Source organism: Hemicordylus capensis, chromosome 7, assembly GCF_027244095.1.
Source record: "Hemicordylus capensis ecotype Gifberg chromosome 7, rHemCap1.1.pri, whole genome shotgun sequence".
In the NCBI taxonomy this organism is placed as follows: Eukaryota; Metazoa; Chordata; class Lepidosauria; order Squamata; family Cordylidae; genus Hemicordylus; species Hemicordylus capensis.
In genome coordinates, this window is record NC_069663.1 from 16,746,025 (window position 1) to 16,771,561 (window position 25,537).

The 25,537-nt window shown below is 47.4% G+C and overlaps 1 protein-coding gene across 7 annotated transcripts in view; it reads left to right on the forward strand.

The window, feature by feature from the left end:
• Positions 1-25,537, forward strand: part of HIVEP3 (HIVEP zinc finger 3) — a 268,460-nt gene that overhangs the window by 141,161 nt on the left and 101,762 nt on the right. The window contains exon 1 of one of the 7 annotated variants that reach the window (XM_053267807.1): positions 24,715-24,895. The exons of the other annotated variants lie outside the window; for them this stretch is intronic. The gene's annotated coding sequence lies outside the window, so the exon portion shown is untranslated. Of the gene's footprint in view, positions 1-24,714; positions 24,896-25,537 lie in introns of those variants that run through there. 7 annotated transcript variants of the gene reach the window in all.

Genomic DNA, 25,537 nt, shown 5'->3' on the forward strand with positions numbered 1-25,537 from the left:
TTCTATACTGCCCCAAACTCATGTCTCCAGGCCATTTACAATCAAACAACACAGAGTAAACCAAAGATTAAAACATTAAAACACTTCAGACAGTCACCCTGTGAGTTTCATGGCTGAGTGGGGATTTGAACTCTGGTCTCCCTGGTCTTAGTCCAACACTCTAACCACTACAGCACATGGGCTCTCACTACATCATGCTGGCTGGCTGGCTGGCTAGCTAGCTAGCTAGCTAGCTAATCAATCAATCAATCAATCAATCAATCAATCAATCCCCATCTCTGACAGTTCCATCTCCTCCCGATCTCTGACAGCTTTTTAAAGAGTTGTTAAGGCCCTTTCTTTCTTTCTTTCTTTCTTTCTTTCTTTCTTTCTTTCTTTCTTTCTTTATTTATTTATTTATTTATTTAAGAGTCTTAACAACTCTTTAAAAAGCTGTCAGAGATGGGGAGGCTCTTATTTCAGCAGGGAGCACATTCCAAAGCCTTGGGGTGGGGTGGGGTGGGTGGGGTGGGGGGGATGGAGAAGGCCCGTCCCTGAGCACATTTCTAACCAGTCCAAGGAGTTCAGACCAACATTTTCCTCCCACAGCAACACAGTGAGGTGGGTTTGATTGAGAGATTGCCACGTCATCGACTTCAAAGCTGGTTTCCTGTAGCACAACTCGGGCACTGGAGCTCTCTGAACCTCTCTAAGCTCTCTTGCTTGTCTTCAGAATAAGTAAGCGTCTCGCTGACTTTCCCTGGAAATCCCTGCCGCCTCTTCCCCCACCCCAAAGGCTGTCTGCGGACAGCTTTAAAATTAGAATATAGAAGAGTGGAAAAAACATACTGGCTTGTAGGAGCTAGGCTTGGTGTTTGTGCAGCGGTGTGTCTGTAAACATAGCCATGTGGGAATCTCAGAGCCCCCTGACCTGTTTTTGCTCTTGAACCTTCTGAAGAAGAGTTAGAGGGGAAGCCGAGAAACCTTCAAAGGGCTTTGGATGTCTCGTTCCCATTTGTTTTGGAATTTACTCGGGCGATGGAAAATAAATATGGGATGTCCCAAACCTGCTAACTTGTTTTGTCTTCAGAGCGGGGTGGGCAGATTGGGATCTGTGGAAACATGGCTGGGCGCGTGGCACTAGATGGGCAAGGGTCTCTGACCTCTTGTTGTTTAATAGCAATCGCAAAAGAACACAGGCAGCCATATACCGAGTAGACCTTTGGTCTACACAGACTGGCAGCAGCTCCTCCAAGGTTGCAGGCAGGAGTCTCTCTCATCCCTACCTTGGAGATGCTGCCAGGGAGGAAATTTGGACCCTTCTGCATGCAAGTATGAAGATGCTCTTCCCAGAGCGGCTCCATCCCCTAAGGGGGATATCTTACTGTGCTCACACATGTAGTCTCCCATATAAGAAAAAGAAATCCGAAATGGCTTCCCCACCCTCAAATTAGGGTGTTGGAATCCCTGGTCTGTAATAACTGGTGTAGGTCTCTACTTGTATATTTATGTACGTATTTATTTATCAATCATATTTATATACTGCCTGATTGATTAATTGGATTTATATATGTATCAATATGCAGATCAGGCCAATAAATGGTTCGGGTGGGGGGGGGAGCCGATAATTGGATTGCCCCCCTCAGCCATCATTTTTACATTTGGTTCAATACATGCACATGTGCTTGTGTGCACCCACAGACACACACAGACACACACACACACGATCACACACCCTACCTACACCTGTCTTGCATCTGGCATTGATGGACCTCAGGGTTCTAGTGAAAAACAGTCATTCGCAGATGGCTGCCGCTGCTGTGCATGTGGGAACTAGCCCTGGTGGTGTTGCGCAACTACGTAAAATAGCACATCCCCAATCGTGCAGCGAAACGTGTTTCCAGTGTAATTAGTGCTGCACAAGTGTGAGTGCGCTGTTTCCAGTCATTACACAACTGCACTCCTGTACAACATTGTTGAGGCTGGCTTCGGAACATCAGAACATTGGAAACTGCCTTCTACTGAGTCCGACCCTTGGTCCATGTAGCTCAGTATTGTCGACACAGACTGGCAGCGGCTTCTCCAAGGCAGGCAGCAGTCTCTCTCAGCCTTCTCTTGGAGATGCCAGGGAGGGAACTTGGAACCTTCTGCATGCAAGCATGCAGTTGCTCATTCCAAAGTGGCCCCCTCTCTTCAGGGGACCATCTTACAGTGCTCACATGTAGTCTCCCATTCAAATGCAAACCAGGGTGACCCTGCTTAGCAAACTTCATGCTTGCTACCACAACACCAGCTCTCCTCCCATACCAGCTCTCCACAAGGGCATTGGCTGATGGGAATGCCAGCAGTGTTCTCTCTAATTTTTTTCATCTGTGTGTGGAATGAGTTTTGTTCTGGGCAGCAGTATCAAGGCAGTATGTGCACACACGCAATCAGAGTGGGGCCTTCCTGATTCAACCTAAGCAGGATCTAAAATTAACTGAGCGAACATCAAAAGGCGCATGAGTGTGTGCACATGCGCATGCCTTAGAGGGAACACTGAATGCCAGTATTGTCTTCATGCACATCATGTTGACCGCTGTGCTTGTGAGCACATCCTCAGCCTAGAAATCCATTTTCAGCATCAGAACTGCGGTCACAGAACTTCCACACAAAAATCCACCTCTAGTTTTTTGACAGGCATTCTTCATGTCAGCAGCCTATTTTAGCAAACGGGAGAGAGGGCATGAAATCCCACTTTGGCTGCTGCCACTATTGTTAGACCCTGCTAACTTGGCAAAGAGACAGCTCTTAATGTGGTGATTCTCTTTATTTAGCAAGGGGAGAGTAACTGGCCCTCTCCACCCTAGCATAGTAACTCCAGTGACTGTTGCTGGTGTCTGTCTTGTGTTTCTTTTTAGATTGTGAGCCCTTTGGGGACAGGGATCTATCTCATTTATTTGTTGTTTCTCTGCGTAAACTTCCCTGAGCCATTATTGAGAAGGGCGGTATAGAAATCGAATGAATCAATAAACAGATAAATAAAATAAAAAGTAAAGAGTCAGAATACTTTGCTGATTTACTAGGTGATTTGCCGATCACCTAGAGATTTTCCAGTAGGCCCAGATTTACATTTTGCCCACCCAGCGGCTTTTCCGAGTCCCAAAAGGAGTTCTGTACTTTTCAAGTTGCAGGCATTTACCCTGAGCCAGAGAGAGATGAATACTCATCTCTCATCACGTAGGCTGGGAGGATATTCATCAGAACCCCCATGTTAGCCACAAAAGGAAAATGTAGTCTACAAATGGAAAGTGGTTGGATGTGTGATGCAGGAAATACCAGGCATTTGCATATGTGATGGCCCTGTCCCCAAATCGAGCTTTTCAAAAGAAAAATGTCAGGTTAGTCGGTGAAATCCTAATTTTTCACAGGTTATAATTTGGGATTATATTTGTTATGGTCTTCGTGTTTTCAACCTGCCTTTCCTCCAAAGAGCTCAGGGCAGCATACATTGCCTTTTACTCCTGTGTTTTATTCTTACTACTACACTCTGAGGTAGGTTTGGTAGGTTCAGTCCCTGACATCTCAGGCAGAATACTACTACTATGACTGGTGGTAGTCGTCGTCGTCATCGTAGTAGTACTGCTCAGATTACTATAGTATGACAAAGGCTAGTAGTTTTCTAGTAGCTGTAGAGGTTTTCTAGTAGTAGTTTTCTTTCTACTGTTATTAGCACTACTACTATTAGTAGTATTACTACTATTAGTAGTACTAGTAGCAGTAGAAAGTTTTCTTTCTATTGCTATTAGCACTACTACTACTAGTATTAGCACTACTACTAATATTACTACTACTAGTAGTAGTATTACTACTAGTAGTCATACTAATAGCAGGAGAAAGAAAGTTTTCTTTCTCCTGCTGTTAGCACTACTACTAGTAGTTGTAGTATTACTACTACTAGTAGTACTAGTAGCAGCAGAAAGAAAACTACTACTAGAAAACTACTACAGCTATTAGAAAATGACTAGCCTTTGTTATGCTATAGTAATCTGAGGCACCAAATAATTCTTGAGCTGTCTTTTTTTACCATTTTGATCAACTAGCTATATATTTTTTAAAAGCAGATATATAAAAGAACACAGTCTCTTTCCCCTAAACTATTGCCTTAATTTAAATAGATTTATTTAAAAGTGTTCTCTGCTGTTGCAATACAAATTAAGATCCATGCTGATAAATATTCACAACATTTAATTTTAAAGAACTTCAGTAAGGAAGTCTTTAATTTCTGTAGGGTAGCAAGAAAAATAAACCATCCCAGCTTCTCATACAGTCTGGTGACTAACAGGAAGGCAATCTCAAGAGTTGTGATGCATAGCTCAATGAAGACGCCAACTGTATGTGGTGGAAGTGAAAAGGCAAATTGCACGCTAGGACTTATTAGCCGAGGAACTGAAAATAAAATAAAAGACTAATATTGCCCTTATACAAATTGGTGGTGTGGCCACATCCAGAATACCAACCAGCACCCACACTAAAGTCATGTGCATGGGATATGTTGAATATTTATATACCGCTTTTCAACAGAAGTTCCCAAAGCAGAAATAAATGAATGAAGATGGCTTCCTGTCCCCAAAGGGCTCACAATCTGAAAAAGAAATGCAATATAGACATCAGCAATAGCCACTGGAGGGATGCTGTGCTGGGGATGGATAGGGCCAGTTGCTCTCCCCCTGCTCAATAAAGAGAACTGTAACTTTAAAAACGTGCCTCTTCGCTGAGTTAGCAGGGGACTTCATATGTGCATTTTGGGGAGGGATGATTTTTGGTGATCCCCCACCCTCCTGCAGGCCTCTGTGTCTCCCGGAAATGTCCCTGAGTGTTATTGGGCTCTCAAGAACATATTTTCTGGAGGAAAGGGCAGCTGGAGAGGAAAGGGAAGATTGCCAAAAAATCACCCTTCCCCTGTCACATGCATTATGAAATTGATATAAAGCAGGGACTCTCCACGTTGGGTCCCCAGATGTGATTGGACTTCAACTCCCATAATACCCAGCCCCAGTGGCCTTTGGTTGCAGATTATGGGAGCTGAAGTCCAACAACATCTGTGGACCCGAGGTTGAGAACCCCTGATATAAAAAACTATAAAGAAAGAAGGGGAAAAAATAATATAAAGAATTTAAAGTTATAAAGAATTAATATAAAAATTATATGTTATTCCACGCACACGCCATTAGTCTGAATGCTGGCCCATGGATGCAGTTTTGGTTATTCCATCTGAAAAGATATTGTAGAGCTGGAAAAGGTGAGGAAAAGGGAAACCAAAATGTCAAGGGATTGAAGGCACTTCCTAATAAGGAAAAAGCTCAAGCATTTTGACTTTTTAAAGATTAAATCAAGAGACAACTGAGGACGGGGAACATGTTCCCTGTAATAGGGATTCCCAGATGTTGTTGACTACAACTCCCATAATACCCAGCCAAAGGCTATTGCAGCTAGGGATGATGGAAGTTGTAGTTAACATCTGGAAAACCCTCTTATAGGGAACAATGATGGGGGAATATGATAAAGCAAAAAGCAAAACATAAAGCAAAAAAAAAGATATAGCACTTACTTACATAGCACTTACATTTATATACCGCTCTATAGCTGGAGCTCTCTAAGCGGTTTACAATGATTTAGCATATTGCCCCCAACGTTCTGGGTACTCATTTTACCGACCTCGGAAGGATGGAAGGCTGAGCCAACCTTGAGCCCCTGGTCAGGATCGAAATTGTAACCTTCTGGTTACAGGGCGGCAGTTTTACCACTGCACCACCAGGGGCTCACTGATAAAGCATAATATAATCATTTATGTTGTGATGTCTGGTGTGGAGAAAGCACATTGGCGGAGGGAGGCCAGCAGCGGCCTGTATCCAGCCGCCATGGTGACTCCCCTTGCCCTGCCCCTGCGTCTGATTGCAGGTGGTTAGCCACGCTCCCCACATCTGATGTTGCACGTGGGGGACGTGATCTGGCTCCCGAATGAGGCCTGCAGGGAGAGCCGCTCCTGTCCGCGCTGAGAACACAGTAATGGCCATTTAACTCCTGAATGGAGTTAAACGTCTGACATCAGGTGCAGGGAGTATGTTGGGGCTGTGAGGTGCAGCCTGTGGGGGTGGTGGCCCGGGTTCTTTGAACCCAGTTGCCCAATGGTAGTTATGCTCCTGAGAAAGCGGATAAAACTTGAGCAGGCAAAAAGATGGCTCTTCCAAATTCCCTGCGCGTATGCGAATTTGGAGGTCTTGTGTGCGGAAACGCTTGGTATCTTTGTTGCTCTTGCTTTGTTTCCCAAGGTTATATTGTTATTGTTTTTAAAACATTTTAATTAGATTTATGTTTTTATATTCCAATTTATTTTTATTGCAGTTGTTATAGTTTTATATTATTTCAAATGTCTCGTCAAATAACCTTGAGATTATTTGAATGAAAAGCGGTATAAAAATTGAACAATAAAATCAATACATAAAATGGCCTATGGCAGCTTCCTATGTTCCTATGCCTACTGAACGTATCTGGCCGACTGCATATGCATTTCTAGTTGGTAGTGATGCTTTGTGGCATCTTCAGACCTTGGATGGAGCATGTCTGGAGCACCCATTTTTGCATTTGACTTCTTTCACTTTGCGGTCCCTCCGTCTGGGCTTTTCTGGAGGGAACATGGTGGCATTTCAATTTCAGACTTGAATAACCTTGTCTTTTAGTGTTGTTACGGAACAGAATTATGAGCACCGTAATTCATGGACTGCTGAAAGCCTCATCCTGCCTATTTAGTCTGAGTATGAAAGAGAGGGATGGGCACCTGTCTGTGTGAAGAGCTATATTTATTTAATAAGAAAGCTCATAAACACACTGTTTTGTAGATTTCCAGTTTTTTTAAAAACCTACTTGGTACACCTCATGCCATTCAATGACCTTGGATAACTTTCCATCAACAGCAATACTATATTTTACTTTTAACTTTATAGATATCTTGGTGGAGTAGGAGGTAAAACCACGGTTATTTGCACGCTAGCCCTTGTCCATTTATGTTTTGCAGAGCATCCACAAGACGTCACTTTCAGATTGCTGCATCCTAGTGTTTCCTGCGTTTTATGGGAAATTAGTCATGGATTGTCCTTCACGTAGCACCAATTCCTTTCTTTGCTTGCTTGCTTGCTCATTTATTTATTTATTATTTGGTTTATATACTGCCCTTCCAAAAATGGCTCAGGGCAGTTTGCCATTAAAGAAAAGATTTCTTTCCATCTGCCATAAAAGAGAAGAAGGAGGAGGAGGAGCAATGGCGGGGAAACTCCAAAAATTTAACACAGGGATATATGCTGACTCAATAAGGGGCAATTGTGGGGCAATTCATCACTAATAATTCTGCAGCTGCACTATTTGGGAAGCAATAAAATGGGCTGAACCTGCAAAGCATAGCCTTTTGATGAACACTGGAAATAGATTTTGCTGTACAGAATGTACTTGGGTGTAAATGTTATAGAAAGTTCTTGGCCAAAAGCAACTGAACGTACAGTCTTTCTATCGAGTCTTGGTCCAGGGTAGACCTGTGATTGGGTGACTGTGATCAGAGAGGCAGGCAGAGGCCAGTGGCGGCGGCGGGGGCAGCGGGAGGGGAGCCCCCCTCCAATCTTGCTTCAGGCTGCTGCTTATGCCTCTATGCTAGTGTCTTGGTCCCTTTTAGAATATTGAAAATAACTAAAAAGGGGACTGGGATGTGTCTACATGTCCTTGATGGGATGTGTCTACATGTCCTTCCCCCCATCTTTTCCCCCAGCTGCCATTTTGCTTTACCCACAATGCAATGCCCTTGCACCTGCCATTGTGTTCAGTGAAGCAATGGCAGATGCATTGCACTTTAGTGGTTAGAGTTTTGGGCTAGGATCGGGGAGATCCCAGTTGAAATCCCCACTCAGTCATGATCCTTGCTGGGTGATTCCGGGCCAGTCGCTCCTCCCTCAGCCTCACCTACCTCACAGGGTTGTTGGGAGGACAAGCTTTACAAAGTACACCACTCTAGGCTCTTTGGAGGAAGAGCGGAATATAAATGTAAAAATGAATAATAGAAATAAATTAAATCATTGCTCACCAGCACTGCTGCCTCATCTCCCACCACTGTTAAGGAGCCCTTCAAGGCTTTGGGGTGAAGGGCCCCCTAGGAACCCAGCACTGGCATTGGAGAAGCATATATGATCTGCCCTGCCCCCCACTTCTCACACCAGTCGTTGCTTTTCTCAGACTGATGCTGGCGCACAGGGCCAGCATCTGTTTTCTATTTGGAAGGAGGTCATGTTAGAGCTTCCCCAGCCGTCCTTCCACTTCCTCGTCTCTCGGTCATGTCATTTTCTCAGACGCTAGGATGTCAGAACCAGAGAGGGAAAATAAATAATGAATCTGGGGTGCTCAGAAAGATCTAAGGATGCTCATCTGCGCATCGTGGCTGCCGACCTCTAAATGCATTCTTGCCCCTGAATAGGGGAATAAATGTGTGGGCGGAGGAAAGGAACCAATAATAAACAGAGGTGTGTCTCCAGGTCAGTGACGCTGTTTCCCATGGTCTCGTTGTTTAAGTGGTCACCGATCCCCTTGAATCTCAGCAGCAATCTGGGAACGTCTCTCTGTTACTCCTTACCATGGCGGTTCACTCTCCATGGTGTAGTGTTGAGTGTGTGGACTAGGATTGAAAGTGACCCAGGTCCAGATCCTCACTCGACCATGAAGGTGGGGATCATGCGACACTTGATGTCAAACCTGTCTTTTCAAGAGGAATTGAATGTGGCCTTAGAGTGAGTTGGGTCCTTGGTCCATCTAGCTCAGTACACAGACTGGCAGAGGCTTTTCCAAGGTTGCAGGCAGGAGTCTCTCTGGCCTGTCTCAGAGATGCTGCCAGGGAGGGATCTTGGAACATACTGTTCCCAGAGCAGCCCATCCCCTAAGGGGAATATCTTATAATGCTTACATATAGTCTCCCATTCAAATGTAAACCAAGGCAGACCCTGCTTAGAAAGGGGGACAATTCATGCTTGCATTCACAATAGGGTCCCCTTGTCCTGTCCAGGTGTGTGGTGTGCAGCAAGCAGGGGTTTAGCACCTTCTCCCTGTAGCACTTTCACCCTAAAAACTGGCCCTGAAGTGGCTATTTGCTCCAAAGCAGTGACAGATCCACTGGAGAAGCCACTGGCAGTCTGTGTGGACAATACTGATCTCCAAGGACCAATGGTCTGACTTGGTTTATGGTGGCTTCCTATTTTCCTCTCTAATCCCACAAATGAGAGCCCACAAGGTTGGCAAGGCAAGTTAAGGCAGCTGCCAGCACCACGGACAGCTCTGTGGGACAACTTCTAACAACAGACAAAGGCAGACCTTGAGCTGGTTCTCATGACTGACAGCTGGGTAGGAGGAGCCTGCAGCCAGGCTCTGAGCCCCATGCTCATTACCAAGGGTGGTTGTGAGTTGGCAAAATCCGAGGTTGGGGAAGGGGGAAGTATGCTAGCCACGATCTGCGTAGGATGGCAGTATCCTACCCACCTTTTGTACCTAGCACTGTACTGAGAGTAGAGAAATGCCGATCCTGTGCTGTCCGGCCCAGATTACAGCTAAGACACGACCTCTCCCCCCCCCTCCTTCTACCTCTTCCTCTTTCTTTTTCTTCTTCTCTTCCTTTATTGCAATAAGGTTCAATAATCAATCTTTATTACAGCCATAGACCACATAAGAACAAGACAGAAAGGAATAAGTCATAATAGCATAAAAGCAAATCGTAAAACCATAGCTGTAAAAACTGTATAAGATCTACAACTGCAAGTTAGGAACATAGGAACATAGGAAGCTGCCATATACTGATTCAGACCATTGGTCCATCTAGCTCAGTATTGACTTCACAGACTGGCAGTGGCTTCTCCAAGGTTGCAGGCAAGAATCTCCCTCTCAGCCCTATCCTGGAAATGCCAGGGAGGGAACATGGAACCTTCTGCTCTTCCCAGAGCGGCTCCATCCCCTGAGGGCAATCTCTTACAGTGCTCACACTTCTAGTCTCCCTTTCATATGCAACAAGGGCGGACCCTGCTTAGCTAAGGGGACAAGTCATGCTTGCTACCACAAGACCAGCTCTCCTCTCTGCCAGTCAATGTTAACAATGCTGGGTCAAGCAAGGGTATGACTCAGTAGAAGGCAGCTTCATATGTCTATCCATCAGGTTAGACATGATAAAGTTATGTTGCAATAATGTTACAGTATATAGACCTACAAAGATTGGAATTGTTTGAACGATGGTTTTTCCTGTGACACTCTATGGATGCGAAAGATGGACTCTGAAGAAGCAAGAGAGAAGAAGTATTGACGCTTTTAAACTTTGGTGCTCAACAAGGCTTTTGAGGATACCATGCACAGCCAGGAAAACAAACAAATGGATCATAGAACAAACCAATCCAGAATCTTCACTCGAGGCACAAATGACCAGGCTCAAACTATCACACTTTGGACACATTATGCGAAAATCCAGCTCCCTTGAGAAGTCCATAATGCTGGGGAAAGTTGAAGGATAGAGAAGAAGAGGACGACCAGCAGCAAGGTGGACGGACTTGATTATGACAGCGACAAATGCACCACTGAGAGACCTTTAAGTTGAAGACAAATCATCCTGGGGAGATTCTGTCTATGTGGTCGCTAAGAGTTGATACCAACCAGACAGCACTTAATCAATATAGACATCATCACGGATGAGAATAATGCATGTAATTATAACTGGGGAAAGAAAAGGAAAAAGAAAAAGCGGGGGTGGGGATCCCTTAACACAACTCAACGACCAGTGCAGGAGAGGGAAGAAGGAATTAAAAACAAAAACAAACCCGACCCCACCTTCTTCAAGGATATTTGACTTAAGTTTCAAAGTATAAACAGTTTATTGAAGTTCAACCAAATCGCTAAGAATTCTTCTTCTTTACCTTGGCGATGAAAAATACCAGTTCAAAAGCAAACAAAGAATGCATATCAGTAATCCAAAGTTGTAATTCAGGAGTAAGTTTCTCCTTCCAGTGTCGTTTTATAATCCTTTTGGCAACACCCCAAGCACGAAGAATCCACCGTTCTCGATGTAGTGCTACATTCCATATGCTGGGGATATACCCCAAGAGAGCATGAACATTCCTCCTCCTCTCTGTCTGATCCTGCCTACAAATCTGTGGCAAATTTGGGCAGGGTGTGAAAGGGGAACAAAGCTGGCAGTGAACTTACCACTAGTATCCAGGATGTCATCTGGTCTTTAACTGAGTCAGACCATTGGTCCATCTAGCTCAGTAATTGGCAGCAGCTCTCCAAAGTTTCAGAAAAGGGGAGGAGAGTTGATCTTGTGATAGTGAGCATGAATGGTCCCCTTTGCTAAGCAGGGCCCACCCTGGTTTGCATTTGGATGGGCAGCAACAGATGGGTGCTGTAATATATGCCCCTTAGGGAATGGAGCCATAGCCCAGTGGAAGAGCTTCTGCTTGCTTGCGTGCAGAGGATCCCAGGTTCAATCCCTGGCATCTCCAGGTAGGGCTGGGAGAGACGCCTGCCTGAAACCTTCGAAAGCCGCTGCCAGTCTGTGTAGACAGTTCTGAGCTGGATGGACCAACGGTCTAACTCGGTTTAAGGCAGCTTCCTATGTTTCCTTTCCCTTTCCTACCTGCAGATGCCAGGGACTGCACCTGGGACCTTCTGCATGCAAAGCAGATGCTCTACCCCTGAGTTATGGCCCCATTCCAAGAAGGTGAAGTCTTGCAAATTGACAGTCCCCATCCCCCTCTTTGTCTCACAATGCTTCCCTAGAGCAGGGCTGCTCAACTTCGGCACTCCTGCAGATGGTGGCCTACAGTTCCCATAATCCCTGGCTATAGGCCAGTGTGGTTGGGGATTATGGGAGTTGTAGTTTAAAAAACAGTTGGGGGCCCTAAGTTGAGCAGGCCGGCCCTAGAGCAAGGACAGGCAACTTTGGTTTGCCAGATGTTACAGAACTACAACTCCCATCCAGTGTTTCCTCTATTCCCCCCCACTCCCCATCTCTGTGCGTGGAAAGAGTTTTTGTTCTGGGCGGCAGTATCAAGGCACTGTGTGCACACCTGCATTCAGAGTGGGGCCTTCCTGATTCAACCTGAGCGGGATCTAAAATTAACTGAGCGAACATCAAAAAAAAGTGTGAGTGCATGCATGCACGCACACGCACGCCTTAGAGGGAACACTGCTCCCATCCACCCAAACCACAGTTTATTGTGGCTGGGGTCGATGGGAGTTGTAGTTCAAAAACAGCTGGAGAGCCAGGTGGAGAGCCTGCTGGAGAGCCAGGTGGAGAGCCTGGAGAGCCAGCTGGAGAGCCTGCCCTAAAGTGAGGGCAATGCTCTCTGACTCCAGACATTGCCAGACGACAACTCCCATCATCCACAGCAATAAATTGTGGCTTGGGTGGATGGGAGTTGTAGTTCCATAACAGCTGGTATACCACCGGTTGGGAAACGGTGCTCTAGGGCAAGGATCCTCAACGTTGGGCCCCCAGTTGTTCTTGGACTTCAAATCCCATAACCCCCAGCCAAAGGCCACTGGGCCTGAGGATTATGGGAGTTGAAGTCCAAGAACATCTGGGGGCCCAACATTGAGGATCCCTGCTCTAGGGAATCTTAAAGGTGAAGTGTGCCGTCTAATCGGTGTCGACTCATGGCAACCAAAAAGCCCAGTGGTTGTCTTTGGTAGAATACAGGAGGGGCTTCCCATTGCCTCCTCCTGCACAGTATGAGATGATGCCTTTCAGAATCTTCCTATATCGCTGCTGCCCAATATAGGTGTCTTATGGGGAAGATAAAAATGGCAGCCACTAGCTGCAGACAGAGACCCCAGGAAGCATGACTACTGTCACCATTGGGACAGTGGGAAGAGACCGAGAGCTGGTCTTGTGGCAGCAAGCATGATTTGTCGCCTTTGCTAAGCAGGGTCCACCCTGGTTTGAATTTGAATGGGAGACTACATGTGTGAGCACTGTATGATATTCCCCTTAAGGAAGGGGGCCACTCTGGGAGGAGCAGCTGGCTGCATGCTTGCATGCAGAAGGTTCCAAGTTCCTTGCTGGCAGCATCTACAAGATAGGGCTGAGAGGGACTCCTGCCTGCCGCCTTGGAGAAGCTGCTGCCAGTCTGTGTAGACAATACTGAGCTAGATGGAGCAATGGTCTGACTTGTCAGCGTGGGAGCCAGCGTGGTGTAGTGGTTAGAGTGCTGGACTAGGACCGGGGAGACCCGAGTTCAAATCTCCATTCAGCCATGAGACTAGCTGGGTGACTCTGGGCCAGTCACTTCTCTCTCAGCCTAACCTACTTCACAGGGTTGTTGTGAAAGAGAAACTCAAGTATGTAGTACACCGCTCTGGGCTCCTTGGAGGAAGAGCGGGATATAAATGTAAAATAATAATAATAATAATAATAATAATAATAATAATAATAATAATAAGGCAGCTTCCTATGTTGCTATGAAGCATGTAGCAGCAAAAAGGGTACCCCAGGGTGTTGGACTGGGAAACCACCAACACACCCAAACACCCTAAAATTCCACCCCCCTCCAAATTCCAATAGGGATGTTTGGCTCAGATTGCTATCTTGTGAATGTTGCTGCATGCCAACACTGCAGAGACAATGCTTGCGGTATACCATTGCTCTTTGCCCCCAGCTGCTGATAGTGTGTGTTATCTGGAGCGATCAAAATGTTCTTAGGATTTGTAGACCAAATGGGTGGGGTGCTTTTGCTTCCCGAAAAAGGACAGTGCTCTCATTGATGCAGAGGGGAGTAGCACGAAGGAGGTCTCTTCTGGCTGCAAGGAATGTATTCTCCAGGCTCTTAATTTCCCTTTCCATATAGCCATGCCGTGTTCCTGTCGCTGTTTCTCTTCTTGCTCCTTCCAAACTGGTATGACTGGTTTGCACGGTCAATTTTCTCTCCACCCAGTGCTTCCTAAGGAATCCATGCAGACCCCTTTTTAAATCTAAACCAAGTTCTCTCTACATCCAGATACCACTCTGTAAGATCAATCTATGCCATGGTCATGGCTGAAAAATCAGTCAATCAATCTTTATTGGTACGATCACAGACCAAAATGTTGCCACAGCAATTGCAGAAACTGCCAGCAAGCTGATTGTATGTATCCATGGAGATGCTTTTCCATAGAAATCTTATCTACAGAAGTACATCCTCAGGGATGCTTGAGAAGCATTGCATGATGGGGAAAATGTGAACGAGGCTATAGCAGGGGGCAGGAGGGATGGATTCTCGAATATGACAAATACAAAAATACAACCAATATTTATATACCGCTTTTCAACAAAAGTTCCCAAAGCAGTTTACACATCAAACAAACAAACAAACAAACAAACAAAATGGCTGCACATCCCCAAAGGGCTCACAATCTTAAAAAGAAACATAAGATAGACACCAGCAACAACCACTGAAGGGATGCTGTGCTGGGGATGGATAGGGCTAGTTGCTCTCTCCCACTAAATAAGGAGAATCACAGCTTTTAAAAGGTGCCTCTTTGCTCAGTTAGCAAGTCTTTGCTAGTGAACGTGGCAAACCTTGCCCTGCTAACTGGGCAAAGAGGCACCTTTAACGTGGTGATTCTCTTTATTTAGCAGGGGGAGAGTAACTGACCCTATCCACCCCCCAGCACAGTACCTCCAGTGACTGCGGCTGGTGTTTATCTTACTCTTCTCCAATAAGCATCAGATTACAGAGCAAGGATGTTCCAGATAGCACAGGACAGGGCTTAGTTTAAACGATTTCCAATGCCTGGTCTCACCCTGTAATGTATAAAGAATAATAATAATTACTTTGTTAATTGGAAGTGGAGCTTTTAGTTTAACTAGGCTGTTCAGCATTTGAACGGTTTGTGGCATAACAGCTCTGTTGAACCCTGGGATATTGAAGGTTTGGCGAACAAGTTCATGACACCATTCTAGGCAGCACGTTAAAACTCCTACCCAGCATCCACACCCAATTTGCAAGGGGCCCAGAAAGTGTAATTTTCTTTATCTGTGTATCAATACATTTATATACTGCCTTTCAGCCCTATGAGAGCCCCCAAGGTGGATAGCAGCAATAAATTTAAAATGCACTATCAACTATAAGGATTGAAATACATTACAGATCTTGGCTTGTTTGAAGTAGGCTGGAATAAACCAAGATAGGTGGATTCAGATGTCATGACCAATCTCAGTTTGTTGTAACCTAGAGCAGAAGCGGATGCTCATGGGATGAGAGTGGGAGGGTATGCTCTTGAGGCTCAGAGACATTGGCCGAATTCAGACATAACCGGGACTCCCAGTTCCGCTCCCCCCCGTCTGAATTCAGACATGAGCGCTGGCCTCCTCTCCCTGCAGTCTGCAAGAGGCTGCCAGGCTTCCTCCTTTTGATTGATGGACAGCCGCAGCAACCAGTCAGGATTGAGAGAGAGAGGAGCTTCCTTCCCCCAATTCCGGTTCCAGGGTAGGCGGTCTACAGTTCTGCTTCCGGCCATAATGGAGGCAGCCGCAAACCAAAGGCCAAGCAGTGAACCACACTTCAAACTGAGGGTTCAAATTGGAGTTTGGTGAGTGAACCCTCAGTTTGAATTAGGGTCCGAACTGCAGTTTCACACATTTGGACACACAGTGACACAAACTCCAGCCACATGTAACTCTGGTTATGTGCGATGTCTGAATGTGGCCATTGTGTGGAGCCTGACTTTAACTGAGGTTCCATGTGACATCTGAAGCAAGACCAGCATAAGATAGAACAGTAGAGCATGATTCGAAAGAATAAAAACAAATTTTGGAACCATAAAACTATAGGACATTAAAATGTAATAATATAAAGCTATTTTATTCATTCAATCATTCATTCATTTCATTTCATTTCATTTCTATACCGCCCTTCCAAAAATGGCTCAGGACAGTTTGCATTAAAACAAAACTAAAAGCAATTAACTGTTAAAATAAAAAACTATAAAAACACCATAAAAACCATGATTAAAACAATTAAAACAGTAAAGGCTAAACCTTTACGGTTTAAAAACATAGTAGTATATTATATAAATAGTAGTATATTATACTACTATAAAGCTGCTATACTTAGAAAAGAGGGTAGCTATGAGATTATTAAACAGCCGTATTTTAAAAATTATGAACATATAAAATGTGAAATATATAAAATACAAAATGCAGGGGCTAAAACGGGGGTATATAAAACAAGGCATGTAAATAGGAACACTAAAAAAGGTAAAACAGCCAGCGGTTTAAAACTACGCAGAACTGATGCAAGGGAATGGCCTAGTAGTCATGAACTGGCAAATCCTACACACTGCCACACAGAACTTGGCAGTGTTCGACGTGAAGGCCGGGTCTTCATCTGAAAGCAGCAACTGGGTATTGACATGGTCTGGGCGGCCGGGGTATTTGCGAAGTAGCGGAAAGATAAGCTTGGCCCAAATGTCTTTGTAAAAGGGGCAAAAGAGGAGTACATGTTCTGTGGTTTCCACCGCCCCAGTGTCACAGGGACAAAGTCTCTCTGCAATTGGGATCCTTCTGTATTTGCCTTCCAGTACAGTGGAGGGAAGGACAAGACAGCAGGCAAGGGTATAAGCCCTTCTGTGGGATTTCTAGCTGTGACAGGTATGCGGTGGGGGATGCGCTGACAAACAGTATATAAATAATGGTAGTAGCCCTTACTTTGTGTAGGAAGCATGCGTTGTCCCCTTTGTTAAGCATGGTTTGCATTCAGATGGGACACTACATCCAAATAGGGATGTACACCAAACCGGCTGGCCTGGTTCCGTTTGAGTTTGAACCGGAATTGAACCGGACCGGGCCAGTTCGGTCCCTCCCCTCAAACCCTCCAGGTTCGGTTTGGTGGAGTTGGCAGATTTTTTTTTTTAAAGGACTTACCCCCTCCAGGGGGCTTCTCCAAGGACGCAGGGGTGTGTGTCCAGCAGTGGTTTCTCCTCCTCCCACCGGCCTACATTCTGCCTTAAATCACCTGGTTCAGGAGGTCTGCAGCCCTTTCTGGGCCTTTCCTCTGTTGCGGCGGCCAGTTTGGAGGTCCCCGCACATGCGCAATGGGCCTGGGTCATGACTCCGCCACGCAGGGGCCCATTGTGCATGCACAACAGCCTCCAAAATGGACACCATGACAGGGGAAATGCCCAGAGACCATCTGAACTGGGCAATTTGAGGCATAGGAGGTCATTGGGGGGAGGGGGAACCTTCAGGGACCCCCAGTGGCCTCAGAGAAGCCTCCCGGAGGAAGGAAGTAAAAAACCCTTTTTGAAAAATACCTTGACCCCCCCTGAACAGGTCGAGGGTTTGGTTTGATGTCAAACCGACACCACCACCACCCCTGCCAAACCAAGAGGTGTTCAGCTCGATGTCAAGCCTTCAAACCGAACCGGTTTGATATTGAACCGGTTTGCACATCCCTACATACAAGTTCTGTAAGAGCCCTTAGGGCATGGCTGTACAACTTTGGCTCACCAGCTGTTTTTTGCATGGTATTTCCCATCATCCCCAGCCCCAGCGTCCAGTAGCCAGGTATTCTGTCCAGCATCTGCAGGAGAGCTTAAGTTGTGTTGCCCTTTTTAAAGGGATGGGGCCATAGCTCAGTGAGGGAGCATCTGCTCTGCATGCAGAAGGTCCCAGGTTCCATCCCTGGCAGCATCTCCAGGTAGCACTCAGAGAGAGTCCTGCTTGAACCTTGCAGAGCCGCTGCCAGTCAGTGTAGTGACATCTAGGTCTGTACTGTCTACACTGACTGGCAACTGTGGACAGCAGTGTTCCCTCTAATTTTTGCCATCTGTGCATGGAATGAGTTTTGTTCTGGGCAGCAGTATCAAGACAGGGTGTGCACACGTGCATTCAGGACGCGGCCTTCCTGATTCAGTCTGAGCAGGATCCAAAATTAACTGAGTGGACATCAAAAAAACCAGGTGTGCACATGCACATGCGCACACCTTAGGTGGGGCGCTGGTAGGCAGTACTGAACTAGAATGACCAATGGTCTGACTCTGTATAAGGCAGCTTCCTATGTTCTTGTGGATTCTGGGCAGAGAAGGGACACCAGCCTGTTCCATTTTAGAAATTAAAATCCCAGTTTTTTCCATTTCAAATTCAGGCCAGTATACGGGGGAGACTGATCCACAGTGTCTTCTCATGTATTACAATAAAGAAACCTTATTGGGGTAATGGTACGCTTGGGAGCGGCTGCGGTGAGCAGACATCTATATGGCCCTGGCTGGCTGGGCTGTTCGCCCGTAGAAATGCACAGTGTTTTTCAGCTGGCAAAAGTCCCATGATGTGGTTGGGTGTGAATAGTTCCTGAGGCCTCTCCTTCCCTTCTGGTCCTCTCGGGTTGCCAGACATTCCACAGCTCACAAGAGATATCCCTTGTTCCAGAATGCCGTAACTCCATCCCAACTGCCTTTACCGCCCCACCACAGCGTTTCTCTTATTTTTTGCTTATGCGGGGAGAAGGGAAGGATGAACATGATGCTGTCCTGATGAATGCATTATCCCGGTATTTTGCCTGGAAGGATTCCTCCTGCCTCCCTTCATGCAAACTTGTACATGAAGCTACTTAAGTTGTGTGTGTGTGTGTGTGTGTGTGTGTGTGTGTGTGTGTGCGTTTTAAAGGACAGTATTGTACAAAACTGCTTTCCCCCCGTAGCAAAGGGTTAAAAGCATATCGCTAGCAGCAGACAGCCACTTGTCAGCTAACGTTTTGAAAAGCATGTCGCTAGTGGCAGATAGCAACTTATTTTATTTATTTGACATGTTTACATATTTACCTACAAAACTCTTATGGGCTTGACACATCTGGAGGGAGGGGAGAGAGAGAGAGAGACTGGCTTACATTTGGCACAAGAGTATGTTAGCCTGATAATGTTGTGTGCATGCAAGTTGTGACTATTACACAAGAGTAAGCCCACTATTTCTAATTGGCTCACTCCTGTGCAATATCATGTGTGCAGCTTGCATACACACAGGGGCTGTTCACATGACCCCATGCGTGTGTGGTTGGTTGGGCGTGCGGGGTGGGGTGGGGAGGGAAGGCAGGGTTCAAGCTACCTTCCCCCAGGCAGCCACTCGCAAGGCACACAAGCTGTGCTCCCACGGGAGGAGCGCAGCTGAATCTCCCTGCTGCTCCCAGCAGTGCAGGTAAACAGAGGACGGGACTCGTTGTCCTGGCCATTGGAGGTCCTCCAATGCACCCAACACATTGGGGGATTCCCCCAATATACCGTGCAACACACTGGGAGATTTCCCCCAAGAGACGGGAGCTCTAGGCATCTGTCTCTATGTGCATTCATTCCCTCAACCTCAGCTGGGTTAAAAAGCTGGGCTAGACGGCACTGCCCTGCTGGGATTGGGCCTGATCCCTTTGGTTCTCACGCCCAGCCTAACCCAGGCTGGGCCTCCCTAGCCTGGATTAGGCTGCGCGTGAAAACAGCCTCACAGTATTACTCGGGCTGAAGGAATATGTACCCTTGCATGGTGTGTCAGCTTTTATTTTTGAGAAGGATCCATTCTTTCAAATACAGGCCTAGCAATTGTCACTCGTGGCCTATTTTTATATTTATGACGTGCCATTCAGCCACAGAAAACCATAAAAAAACCCCAACACTATACTGAAGGCGGGGGGAACCCACCATAAAATCCAATATAAATACAGTCAAGAGCAGGGTACTAAAATAAAATGACTCATCAAGCCTCAAGGGTCTGACAGAAGGGCTTTTGCGGCCTTTCTAAAGCTTCCACACAGCCTGCGTGGTGTAGTGGTTAGAGTACTGGACTAGGACCTTGGAGTCCCGAGTTCAAATCCCCATTCAGCCATGATACTTACTGGGTGACTCTGGACTAGTCACTTCTCTCTCAGCCTAACCTACTTCACAGGGTTGTTGTGAGGAGAAACTTAACTATGTACACTGCTCTGGGCTCCGTGGAGGAAGAGCGGAATGCAGATGTCTAAATAAATAGATAGATAAATAGAGTAGATATTCTTTAGGAAGGAAATTTCCTATAAAAGGTACCACTCTGGAGAGGCCCTGTTGAACTAGCCTCAGAAGGCAAAGATATTCAAAGCAAAGCCTTACCAGAGGTATTCCTGTCTGTGTCAGACAGGAGAAGGCGCTACCTGATAAACCCTGGACCCAGATTGTTTTGGGTTGAAAGTCAGCATTGGCACCTTGAATTGTGCCTGGAAGCTAACCGTAATTGGAGGAGCTCTTAGATAACATGCTTCCTGAGGCTGGCTGACCCTGCCCAACAGCTGTGTGGGTGTATTCTAGCCCAGTTGTGTGAGGTTTAAGTCGAACCTGGTCTGTTTGGCTGCTCAAAGCTTCAACTTGTGCCTGGAGCAAACTTTAACTTTGGAAAGCCCACCGCACAATGCTTTGTCTCTCTCCACTGCCCTGGGGATTCTTAAGTGCTTTTTTAACAGCAGCAGCTATGACACCAATTCCCACCTTCATTTTAGACCTATTTGCATGGCTGGCAACCAACACATCTCACATTGAGAAAAGGATCAAAGGCTAACAGGCCTGGATGTAAAGCATAAAGGTTGAATGTGGACACAGAAGTGAGCAACTGTGTAGTGTCACTTTTACATTCTTACTGTTAATGGTCTTACCACTGATTTGTAAAAACCGATTGTAGGCTAATTTATTGTTAATGATTTGAATGTGTTCCTAAAGCAAGCTGTGTGTCTACAGACAGAAGTCTGTTTCCAAGGCACACAAAGGCTGCAGCTTTGAAGCAGGCTTTCAGTCTGAGGGTCCAACCCCAGAACACCCCAACCCACCCCACCCCAAGCCCCAACAGCACTCAGTAACTTCATTTGGCTGACTAATGCTCTTTATTAGCTGCTGGGTGATGCACTAGCTTAATAGATACTTGTGTCTGTTAATGATGCTGCTGATTATCACTATGTAATACTTCCAAATGTTCAAAATGTTTCGTATAGAACAGGCTTATTCCGTTTTTTAAATCTAGCTTGATCACCAACATTAGTTTGTGTAAACCCATATCAAGATAGGGGATCTTGGTTCATAACCCACTTTGGCAAGGGTTCACACTAGGGGTGTGTACGGAACTGGTTCCATGCACAGCCGGGAGGGAGGGAGGGGGGGTCTCTTTTAGGCATGGTGAGGGTGCTCTTACCTCCCCCGCCGTGCTTCCCCTTCCCCGCCGGAGCGCTGCGTTAAAAATCGCTGGCATGGGAAGGCTGTATTCCCTTTTGCCGCCCTGGTCAGTGTAATGCAGGAAGTGGCGTGTGTGCGCCAGACACGTGCATGCACCACGCACGTGCACATACACCACTTCCGGTATTATGCTGAAGCGCGACAGGGAAGGTAAGAGCACCCTCATCGCGCCTTAAAGAGACCCCACCCCTGCGTTTGAATGCAGGGGCTCCGAACCTGCTCGGCGTTCTAAGAATAGAATGCTGAACAGGTTCATGCACATCCCTAGTTCAAACAATCATGTCAGTGTTAGTAACCCACATTAAACCTAGATTCAGCCAGCGTGGTGTAGTGGTTAGTGCTGAACTAGGACCGGGGAGACCCGAGTTCAAATCCCCATTCAGCCATGATACTAGCTGGGTGACTCTGGGCCAGCCACTTCTCCCTCAGCCTAACCTATTTCACAGGGTTCTTGTGAGGAGAAACCTAAGTATGTAGGTACACCACTCTGGGCTCCTTGGAGGAAAAGCAAGATATAATAATAATAATATTTCCTTGGAGGAAAAGCAAGATATAAATATAATAATAATAATAATATAATAGATTCAAATGATTGTGTGAACAAGCCCTTTCAGTCTTTATAGCAACCCTGCAAAGTAGGTATGTATTACCACCCCTGTGGCATTGAATCATGTTTTATTATGCTGTATGAAAGCTGATTTGGGTGCTGGAAAACAGGCATATAAATGAACAAACTTACAAAAGTGAGTTTGAACTTGTATAGAATGTTCAGTAAGTCTCATAAATCTAGGATAATAGTGGTAGTAATTACAATTCTAAATACATTAGAGATGATGTTGGAATAGAGAGCTTTTGAGGTTCAAATAGGATTTAATCTTAGCCCCTCTCAATGTTGACAGATACAGAATTTATCATTTTTCAAGTCTTGCTGTCCTCCTCAAGAGCTAAAGCCAGTGGATATTATTCTTTTCCATTTATTTTACCTTCACAACAGCCCTGCCAGTAGGGTAGGCCGAAAGAGTAGCTAGTCCAATCCCCCTCCCCACCATTAATAATATTGCTATTTACTATTATTTATATACTACTTCTCATTCAAAAAAAATTTCAAAGCTTTTTCGGTAGAAAATAAGCAAAATACTGTACTGAGTTTAGTGGGCTTCATGGCTGAGGAAGGGGCGGGATTAGAGCTCAGGGTGCCCTCCCCTGATCTGAATCTGGACACTTTCCCACCCGGTCTGTGCTAATGAAGGTGTAGGAAAGCCAAACGGTTCCAATCCGGTTCCCTATCCTATTTAGTCATTGCGGCGGGGAGGAGAGCCATGATTCAGAGGGTCGCGCTGAGTCACAACGAGCCCAGCCCACAGCGGATCTCTTGCGGAAGAGAAAAGCGGCGTGGGAGCCTTGCGCGGGTGTTTGGGGACGGGCCGGGGTCGGCCAGCCTTGGGAAGGATGAATGGGCTGAGCCCGGCTGGGATTCACGCGTGCAGCCGGGAGCCGGAGCTTTAGTCCGCAGACGTGGCCAGCGGAAGCAGCGGGGAAGCGGCTAGAGGCGGGCCTCAGTCAGATCCTCGTCAAGGCAGCTAGGGAAGCGCCGGGACCTGCCCTCTGGGCCCCCAGGAGAAAGAAATCTAACTGCTGCCGCTCTCCCGGTTCGTTGCAAAATGTACCGGGAGGCAGCCGCGTGTGCGCATTCTCGCGTCCAGGTCCAGTCGCTGGACCGTTTAAAGGCCACCCCTCCTTTCCCTCCACATGTGGACGCTGCGGGTTCTTCCACCTCAGGGATTCCCATCCTGGGGTTTCCAGTGCTTGGGCTACCCTTCCCATCCTCCCAAGGCCACCGTGGTTGGGTGTGATGGGAAGCGTAGTCCAACATCATCTCAGGAGGACCCATGCCGCCACTACAGCGCCAAGCTCAGCTCCTCCCGCTGTTCCTCTCCGGATCTTATTGTCCGGGCTTCCTTGCAACGCCTTGCCTCTGAGGATGTGCAGAGTGTTAACTCCGCGCTCTGCTGCTCAGTGGCATTTTCCCGTCTGGGCCCCACCAGAGAGCAGCTCCTCGCCTCCCGCTCACGGGCACTGCTACAGAACGCCAAGTTATGGCTTCTCTGAGCATCTGCAAAGTGCCACCTCGGTGGCCCGTTGCTCGCGGCCACTTTCCCCGTGTAAAGCCAGCACCTCCTGCTCCCGCCCCCCATTCCACCAAACAGACAATAGCATATCAATGCTCCTATAAGCTTGGATTCTTTTTAAAGGCTTCCGTTGTTTAAAGAAGCCTCATCCACTCCCTCCTCCTCTTCCCCCAAACAAGCTGCAGAAGCCCGGACAGCCAGGTAGGGAGGAGACTCATCAATTGCCTTAATTAAGACCGGTAGCTGGGAGAGGGGCTAGTAACCCACCCACTCCCCATTTTTTTCTGCCCCCTAATTTCTTTTCAAACAAACAAAAATATAAAGCTACAAGCTGTCTGGTCCCCCCTGCATTTTTGGTGCCCCCTGAACTTCTATGGTTTTTGTGTCACCCGCTACCTCCCCCGAACCAGTGTTTCTAGAGTCGTCCCTGATCGGGCTCCAAGTATATTAATTATTTTATTTTATTCATTTAACATATTTTTATGCCGCCCCAAACTTACGTCTCTGGGCAGTTTACAACACAGCAACTAGTCACTGATTACCTTAATTATATTAATCCTCGCTCCCCTAATAATGTTCCTACCCCATTGCTCCCCTAAACTCGTGGTTCTAGAGTCGCTCCTGATCGGGCTCCAAGACCATGACTCCTTCGTTACCTTAATTACATTAATCCTTGCTCCCCTAATAATGCTATTTTATTTTATGTAACATTTATATACAGCCCCCAAACCTGCGCCTCTGGGCATCGTTGCCACCCCAACCAGCGCTTCTAGAGTCGTTCCCGATCCGGACTCCAAGCATTAGTTAGTCACGGATTACTTTAATTACTACTTTAATTCTCCGCCCTCCGCAAATGGCCTTTTCTACCTTTGCCCCCTCCCCATTCTGGAGCCGCTCCTGCGGCGGCTTCCAGAACATTACTCATTAATTACCTTAATCACCCTAATCCTTGTTCCCCTCAATAAGTCCTTTGCCGCTACCCCTTTGCTCCCCCCCCGCAAGGGCTGTTCTAGCCTCCTGATGACTATCCGCTTCCACCCCCCTCGCTAGGGCCGCTGCGTGCTGCCTGGAGGCTCACCCGAGCCATTCGCCTTTGCGCCTCGGCGCGGGCCGGTCGCGCGTCACGCCAGGTGCCCCGCGGGCCCCCACTTTGCGCAGGGGGCTGGCGGGGCGGCCGCGGATGGAGGACTTGAGGAGTCCCTGCTCCGCTGCCGCCCAAGCCGCAGCTGCAGCAGCAGCAGGACGACAGGAAACAATGTGTCGCGCGCGGGGGTTGGCGGCGGGGAGGAGGAGCCGGTGGGCGGCGCCGCGCGAACAATTTCCCTTGACATCACTGCCCAAATAAGGAGCTTGAAAATAACCCTTCTGTGCCGCGGCTGGCCACCCGAAGATCCTCCCACCGGCGGCTCGGGCGGGCTGGGCTGCCTCCCCCAGCTCAAGGCGCCAGGCATGGGAGAGCGAGCGAGAGCGCCAGCCAGCAGCAGCCGCCGCCATCGCCCTGCCAAGGGGCGCCGGGTGGCCGCATTGGCGCGGTAGGTAGCCCCAGCAGGGGCCCTCGCGGGGAGCCGCGGCATGAGCTGCCTCTATCGCTGGCGATCCTCTATCGCTTGCGGTCAGCTGGGAGAGGGGTGGGTGGGGAGAGGGAGGCGAGGCGAGGCAGCCCGGTCCAGGAGTTGCCTGTAACACTCCGGCATGTCTCCCTGATGAGGTCACTCTCTGAAACGAGCGAGCGGGAGTCGCGGCTGCCTGCAAAGCTGCTGCGGCTGTCATGATGGTCGAGGGCTTGTTGCTCTTGAGCCGCTGCCAGGCGAGGGGCAAGGAGAGCTGGGCTGGTGGGAGCGAGCAGGGATTGGCCCCCTTGCTAAGCCGGGCCCGCCCTGGTTTGCATGTGGATGGGAGACAGCCGACTCGCGTGAGCGCTGTAAGAGATGGGGCTGCCGCTGCTCTGGGGAAGATCACCTGCCTGCTTGCCTGCAGAAGGTTCCAAGTTCCCTCCCTGGCAGCATCCCCAAGATAGGGCTGAGAGAGATTCCTGCCTGCAACCTTGGAGAAGCCGCTGCCAGTCTGGGTAGACTACTGAGCTAGATGGGCTAATGTTCTCAAACAGTACATGGCAGCTTCCTATGTTCGTGTGTGTATGTGTCTACTCGTGCAGTAGCTTCTAAGTTTGCTCT